Here is an 8,195-nt window from a genome sequence, read left to right on the forward strand (position 1 = left end):
GAGCTGCCATCCTTTCACCCAGGCACTTTGAGTACCTGGGTGGGCAGAGTGCCTTGGAAAGACATGCTCATTTATATTGTTTTAAGTTCATCTCCTGCTCTGGCCTCAATCTCAAACCTCAGATGCAGAGGGAGACACTCAAAGAGGCATTACATTCCAAGTACCCCACACTCATTCCCTGCAACAACACAGAGGTCCAAGGCATCACTGCTAACTTCCAAAATATGCTTCTAACCCACAGTTCATCACTTAATGCCACTGTTAAAAGCTTGCAAATGTCTGCACCACTCACATTATGATCTGCTGCACTGTATGGGGCTGACTCTTCACTGCAGCAAGGCTACAGTCACACTACATGCTACAGCAGAAGATAAGTCAGACATCTCCTTAGGTAACTTTAACCCTTCTGCTCTTTAGTTGTTCCCCATCTGTCTGCCTTGAGGGCAAATCAGGATTTGGGTACAGGACAGTGCTAAAACACTTGCTTATCTTCAGGCACACAAGCAGCTGCAGAGTTCAGCTGGATTACTCATACACTTGAATTTCAAACTTCCTATGCAGAAGATTCACCAAGACCTCCTTAAATGGCAAAGATGCAATGCCGTGTTTTCCAAGCTCAGCTCTGTGCATCCCAAAGAACTCGGGAAAAGAAACGGATTCTCTGAAAAAGCAACAAAGTGGAACTGTTCTAGAGAAGGCATAATTCTCATTCTCCCAAAAAACAGCCTGCAGGATCAGAAGTGATAGAGAAGGACCATAGCTTTAAGAGAAGCTTAAACTACCCTAAAAAATGTCAGTCATACTGTACCAGTCAAGCAGAGGATGTGAAGTCCCCATTACTTCTACTCCTTGAAATATGTTTTTATACATAAATACCACCTGAACCTCAGCCATCTTTGTGGCTCATTTTTGGACCTGCTCACCACCACATTTCAGCTTCAACAGCATTAAGTTGATCTAGCCTCCAAAATGCCAGAGGCAAAGACCAGCTTTCACGCTAATCAAGGCACTCCAATACCCAGGCAAGATAAGTACAGCTCTTGCCCCTTAGTAAAGGATAATGATGATAATGCATAAGAAGCAGGTACAAGTGGAAAAGATGGAGGAGATGGACTGTAAAGATAGGCATCACTGCAGTGAACAGTTCAGACTAATCTCCAGAGTTGAGCACTAAGGATGCTAACTTCAGTCTGTAATTACAAACAATTCTTTCCAACAATCTCTCTGCTTTATTATCAGTTTTGACTGCAAACTTAAGAGAACAACCCTGATCTAAATGGGGTTTTTTCTCCATGACTGCAGTGTTAGGGGTGACGTGCGACAACTAGTTTCACTTCTCTCCAAGTTTCTGTGTCCCATCAGTAAATTAGTAATAATTTTCCTTCACCTTGGGAAGGCACTACAAAAATCACTCCTGCAACTTGCAAAGTACTCCAATGAAAGATCAAAGAGCACTCGAGAAAAATACAAAGGAAATTAATAATTCTGCATTCCATCTCGAGTTCAAATAGTATGCGGTAAATAAGGCTTGGGGCCACACAGTGCACAAAAAGAAAAGCAACTGAATAGCTGCTCATTAAGTATCACCTTCCACTCTAGACACAAAGAGTAGGTGCTCTGGCAATCAATTGTCTATATCATAATACCTGCTTGCAGGTGAGACTGAAATTAAGGTTTCATCAACCACCTTCATTCTGGCATTTCATAGCTCTGGAGCACTTGGACTTTGCAACTTTAACACCATTCTTTTAACAAAGTTCAGTGCATGCAATGAACTACAGGTCTGCCACTTGGCTGCCACAACCACTGTCCATTTTTCTAGCGAAATCCAGACTAAAGGCTTGTCTTGCCCACAGTAATGGCTTGAGGTATCTCAAGATTTGCCCAAACCCATGCAAGGCAAATCAAGTCTCTACCTCAAACAATGAGGTGTGTTAAATCCAAGCCAGCTGATGTCCTTCAGAGCTGAGCTTGAACAGGAACGTCACTGACACCCAGGCGAGTGAGGCACTGATGATGCAGCAGCTGGAGCTACAACCACTTATCAGCTGCTAATTCAATCACTCTCACAACCCAGCCTCTGCTGCCTGCACTGTCTGGGAGACTCCTTGCTTTCATTCAAGCTTGCCTCACTAAGTGGAGTAATTCAAATCTGTTAAAGTGAGGTAATAAACTACTGAAACAGAGAACTCCTTAGGGTAAGTGCACACAGCGCATTGAAGATGAACATGCACATTACCAAGATAGAAACCACTTCAGCTGGGGTACAATGAACACAGCAATTGCAGCAGAACCACCTGTAAAGTCACCTATAATAACACCCCAACATTTCTCTTTCAAAATGCAAACCTCACCAACCTGAGTTCCATGCAGCTCTTTCCATCGCTGAAAGAGCCCTACAGGAGATATCTTAAATTTGCTCTGTTGTGTTTAAGAAAGGTTTGGAGCTGGACCACTTCTACCCCACCACACAGTGCAACACTACCCACCCCATTGGGCTCCACAAACCCTTCTTCAAGGCCTGTGGCACGACCTGTCAGCCTCCTCCACCCCACCTGCCTTTGCCCAGCTGTCTGGGCTGGTCCCACAATAAAGGAGTCGGGTCCTGGCTCTTCAGCAGCATTTCAGCCCCCAGCCACAAGGCAATGCACAGGCTCTCCAGCTGAGGAGAGATCAGGAGCAGGGGGAGAAAAAAAAACTGCAGCTCCCCACGAGATCAACTGTCCAAAAAAAAAAAAAAAAGGGTAGTCAGGGGGGGAGTTACAAATTGATGCATAAACAAGGCCTGACTGTGCAATTCAGAGCTAACAGGACAGTTTACTAAATGTCAATTAAATCCTTAGCGCCTGTTACTCCAGTAGTGGAGATCAACTTATTTTTAAATTAAATAAGCAATAAATGCTTAGATGAACTTCTATTAAATTTCATCCAGTGAATGAAGTATGTGGGGCTTTTAACAGACATTAAACAGCATAGTTATGGCAAGTTAGTAGATACTTTATTACCTACAGATAATGGCCATATTTAATCTCGACTAACTATTCCACTGGCTGCACAATCATCCAGGACTTGGCGGAAGTTTGCCTGCCTTGTGGCATCACTGAGCAGAGGGAGCACGGGGAGGAAGGCAGCCAAGTGCTGAATAGCACCTACTTAGAGGATGCTTATGTGCATAAACCCACTTAGGCACAAAACAGGATCTCTCTCAGACAGATCTGGAAACCCCAAGGAGGTCTGATGGACTATCACCCAGAAACAAAGCTGGCATAAACCAGAGACCCTCAAGCATCCCAACTCCCCACAAACCAAGCTAAGTAATTTATGGGTTTGCTGAGGAATCATTGTATTATGGGGTTCCCTTATGGCATCAAGAGCAACAGAAAACATCCTAACAGCCTGCGACACTCAAAAGCTTATAACTTTGTCTAAGAAAAGTTTATCAGCAGCCCGCAACTCCACCGATGTTTGTTTTCCTTCCCTGAGCATATTGTGATAGTTGAGAGTGCTTCTGACTCACACGTGTGTGTCACTGTCACCCACAGATCCCAACAACAGATACTGACAGTCTAAAATGACAGAGACTTGCTGACAGTGACTTAAAAATTATCATTTTCATGCCAGCTCTTGCAGTTGCTCAGAACCTGATCGAAACCAGCTTTTGGAGATTAAATCAGAATCTCCACTGAGTTGTCTCTACCAATAACCTTAATTGCAACAATTAAGTGTGGGTAGTGGGTTTTGGTTTTTTGCACATTTGGACTGGAAGCATCACCAGCCCTACCTGGCCAGCCATGCCCAGAAGCAGAATGAATGAAAAGAGCCAACCCTACACTCCGCTTAACTTCACTTTGTAGGCAGGCACAAGCTCTCAAAAGCTTTTACATTTTGTGGGGATTTTTTCTGGTCTGTGGTTTTCGGTTTGATTTGCTGTTTTCTTTTCTCTGTTTGTTTCTATTTTACAAAACAAAGAGCTCTCTAAATCAAAAAGAGGAAAACACAGAGCTCTTCAAACTTTACTCATGCTCTCCTCCAGCATCCCAATGCACACATGGAAGCCAATCACAAGACCTTCCCTCCAATCCTTCCTCTGGAACCCTTGTTTGTAAAGTTATTTCGAGCTCTGTATTTTCCTACCTATAACCCACGCTCTTTAAAGGTACTGTTCCTTGTGAATCTGTCCATCAGAGAACCCACATCCTTTGGTAAGTTATGGTTTCCATCTCCTTTGTTCCTGCCCACTTTGTTCTGGCTGCAGTTCCAGTAAGCTCTCTAGCTTTTAGCAGAATTACCCTGCTACAAGAGAGAGAGCAAAGGGAGATGATGAAGCCAGCGGGGTGAAAAGGCAGAGGACCGAAAGCAGACAGGAGCGTCACCGTCTCACTGATGTGCACAGAGCAAACACAGACGCTGAATCCCAGGCTTCTGGTGGGTCACATGGACTTGGTATTCATATTGCTTCCCTGAAAGCTTCTCCTCATCAAAAAAGAAAAAATGTACCTAAAAAGCACAGACGTACCTAAAGAATCATAGAATATCCTGAGTTGGAAGAGACTCACAAGGACCATCGAGTCCTGCTCTTGGCCATTGTATACCTCTTCATCATCCTGAAGCCACCCTTAAAACCCCTCCATGCATGGCACAGGGACTTCCCTCCACCTGAATGGATCACCAGGGCTGCCACAGACCACACCAGAGCCTAGACAACCAGCCAAAGGTGAAACCCAGCATGGTCTGGTGCCAGCCGGAGCAGAGGGTACAAGTGTTGCTCAGAGTCATATCAGAGACAGAAAAGTTATTTTATTAGGAGGAAGGAAGAGCTCTGTGGGTCAGGCTTTCAGAGACCTGACAAGCAACAAAATACCACTGAGGATGTATTGTTCACACAACCACGATGGGCAAAGGAATAGAGAAACCACTGTAGGCACCCTGAGGGTATATGTTTCCACAGACACACAGAAACTGTCTTCTTGGAACAATTTGTCATCCACCCAAGCTACTGCTTTTGTCTAGCTACAGTCAGCAAGAGATGCTTCATGGAAACCTACACGAAACAGTCTCTTCTTTCCAAATAGATGTTTATGATACAATGGGCACCACCATTAGCTGGTATAACTCTGAATGTACCTGACATTCATACAACCATCCAATCTCCGATCCAGACTTGGCTAAATTCTTGTTCTCAGCAACATCCTGCATGATAAATGCCACCATTTAGTTACACTGAAAAGCACTTAATTTTCTTAGCCACTTTCACCTTGGTTTGCATTTGTACAGAGGCACCCCTTTTCCACAGCACTGTTTCTGTGACACCTTTTTAACATGTGTCCTCTTAATAGGAGCTGGTCAAAATCTCTCAGTTTTCCAGCTCCCCTCTGTTCTTATTATCCCTCTCCAAAACTGCATACACAAAGTTTCACTGATCACAAGGGCATTGCTTAAGTTTTACAGTCAGACATTATACAGGTAGGACACAAGCAGTGATTTTAACAAGGTAACAGCCAGGCTTCAAAACTGAGCAATGTCTCCACTCTGACCATGAACCCCTACACTGTAATTCTTACTATGAGTTATAATTAAAAATACATACTGATGATCATATTATATGATACATGTAAAAGCACTCCAGCTCCACTGATACAGCAGCCAACACTACTAGGTGCCTTGCAAAACTCACTAGTCCAGTTCTGAAGCTTCACCCCTGAATATCCTAGAGAAACAAGTGCTTTGGCAAGGGATACACAACTGAATCTGCCATTACATTATTTGAAAGCTTGAATTACACTGCACCAGTTCCTCATTCTGCCCATTACCTCACTAACACTGCACAGCTAAAGGTGTTATTCAGAGCAATGCAACTTTGAAATCCAACGTGCTCTGCAAATTTCCATGAGACAAGGTAGGTAAACTAACCATGACTGCCAGGATACGGGACCTGAAAATTCCTTCTGGCCTGCCAGTCTAAAGCCAGGCTTTGGCCAGTTTGTCCTGTTCTGGAGACAGCACATGACAGACAAGATCATTCAATACTGGATGACTGCTCCATGAAACAGGAACAAGGGACAAGACTCAGAGTGGGAACTCGCACCAAGACAGGCATGCTCACCAGCATCCTGCCCTGACATCCAGGCTGATCTCCAAACATGCTCCAAAGGTGAAAAACTCACCTCTATGCAACAGGAATCGGAGCTTCTCACCCAGCTCTGTACCAGCGTCTCTGCCCAGCCAGTCCCAACCACACCAGGTGAGCAGGGCTTGCAAGACAGAGACATCTACACCACGAGAAAGGCAGTACCTCTCACCAACCCGGGCACCACAGGGACTGTACAGCTGCAATTCATAGCAGCTTGGGGCCGTACCTACAGACACTTCAATAAGACACAGTTATAGCTTCATTTTCCTGGACACATCCTCCATTTCCACCCAGGAGTTTACCCAGGCAGCACACAAGGGCTGCACACCGTTGTGTGCAGGACTGTTGGCAACATGGGACACACACAGCCAACATGCCTGTGGCCACAAAATACACATGGTGGGACTGACTTTTGGGAAGCGACTCTTTTGCCCACCACAAGCATTAGTCTACAGCCCAGAGATGCCCAAAAAGACTATGGTGACCTTCAGCAACGCATGTGCTCCAAAGAGGCCCTCTAACTGCAGGGCAGGGAAAGGAGCCTACAAGGATCAGAAGACATCTGATGGCAGGAAAGCCCCTAGCACCATTACTGATGGCAACTGAGTGCTGCCACTATCTCAGACCCAGGTGTTCCTGATATGGCAGTTTTTCTTAACAACCTACACAAGCTGACTCAGGTGGAAAAAGAAAACCTGAATAACACAATTAAAGGAAAACCACCTGTGAAACAATGGGCAACAGGACTGAAGGGCCCATTAGCAGCACCAGCATCATAATAAAGTTACAGGAAGGATTAGATACAGAGCTAGGGGCTTAGTGCCAGGTGGCTCAATGGCCACCACCCACACAATCATCTGCGGCCCATCCCGCAGGGAAAAACCCTCCAACAAAGGCTAAACAACTAAACAGGGGAATAACAGAGCTAATAAATTCAGGAGCAATAGGAAGAAAAATTATGAGATGGGCAGGGGGAGACAGAGAAGGCCAACAGAGAGAAGTTTTCAACAGTAAATCTTTATCCACAGATGTACTTATTTCCCAAGGGAAATCCCAGAGTATTACTTAGCCTTGTGTGGGCCAGTCCTGGTGCAGCAAGGGTGGGGATAATTAGAAAGTCCCTCACATCCCCAAACTGTGCTGGTGCACAGCAGGCTGGGCTACACACAGGACAGGGGTCAACATTTTTCAGCATGAACACAGCCGCATTATTAACACAGAGATGAAACGTTGTGTCCTGTTCCCCAGCTCTGCATGTTCCCATACCTTCCTAATACCCCATATATGCAATTACTTGGTGAGCCAACATCTGCTGTATCACCCTGCTTCAGGGATTTCCCACTCTCTCAGATCTTGCCCCAGAAATCACTCCTGGAATGAATGAGCACAAACTCTATAGGCAAATGAGTACATGGAAGCAAAGGAATCCTCAAATCTACAGTATTTCCACAGACTTGACATTTCCATGTGAGATCTTGCATTTTGCATTGGGTCAAAACCACTTTGTGCAGAGGGACTAAGGTGTTGTGGATGTGCAGGAACACCTATCAGCATACTGGTAAACTTTTGTGAACCAACTGCCTAGCAAAACAGAAAGAAAACAAACAGGAAACTAACCAAACAACTGGCCCAAAAAGCCAACTCCTACACGTGTAGAAAAAAGAAATAAACAAAAAATGAACAAAACAAAGCGGGAGGCTCCAACCCTTGTTTGTTTCACCAGCAGGGCAAAGCTACACCTCAAGGTACAGTAGCCAGAGCAATTACGGCAGGAGTTTCTCCATCAACGCCTCCTCGGGAGCGCTGCCTGCTTCCCAAGCACAGCCCCGGGGCGCGAGGAGTGCTCCTGAACAACGTCAGGGGCAAGGTTAGCCTGTTCAAAACGCGAGGGCAAGAAACGGGGAAAGAAAAAAAAAAACCCTACATATATTTAAGAAAAAAAAAAAGCCCTGCGTGACGTCAGGGTCTGGGAAACTTTTCCGTCCTCACCTGGCGGGCAAGGCTGGGCCTCCCCCGGCGTATAAAAAGCCGCCGAGGCTTTACTCAACTTGTTACTTACAACGAG

At 45.2% G+C, this 8,195-nt stretch overlaps 1 protein-coding gene across 2 annotated transcripts in view; it reads right to left on the bottom strand.

Moving 5' to 3' along the window:
- Positions 1-8,195, bottom strand: part of LPP (LIM domain containing preferred translocation partner in lipoma) — a 328,422-nt gene that overhangs the window by 319,483 nt on the left and 744 nt on the right. The window contains exon 1 of one of the 2 annotated variants that reach the window (XR_003528320.1): positions 8,120-8,195. The exons of the other annotated variant lie outside the window; for it this stretch is intronic. The gene's annotated coding sequence lies outside the window, so the exon portion shown is untranslated. The remainder of the gene's footprint in view (positions 1-8,119) is intronic. 2 annotated transcript variants of the gene reach the window in all.

Source organism: Corapipo altera, unplaced genomic scaffold (assembly GCF_003945725.1).
Source record: "Corapipo altera isolate COAL_440 unplaced genomic scaffold, ASM394572v1 113, whole genome shotgun sequence".
Taxonomy (NCBI): domain Eukaryota; kingdom Metazoa; phylum Chordata; class Aves; order Passeriformes; family Pipridae; genus Corapipo; species Corapipo altera.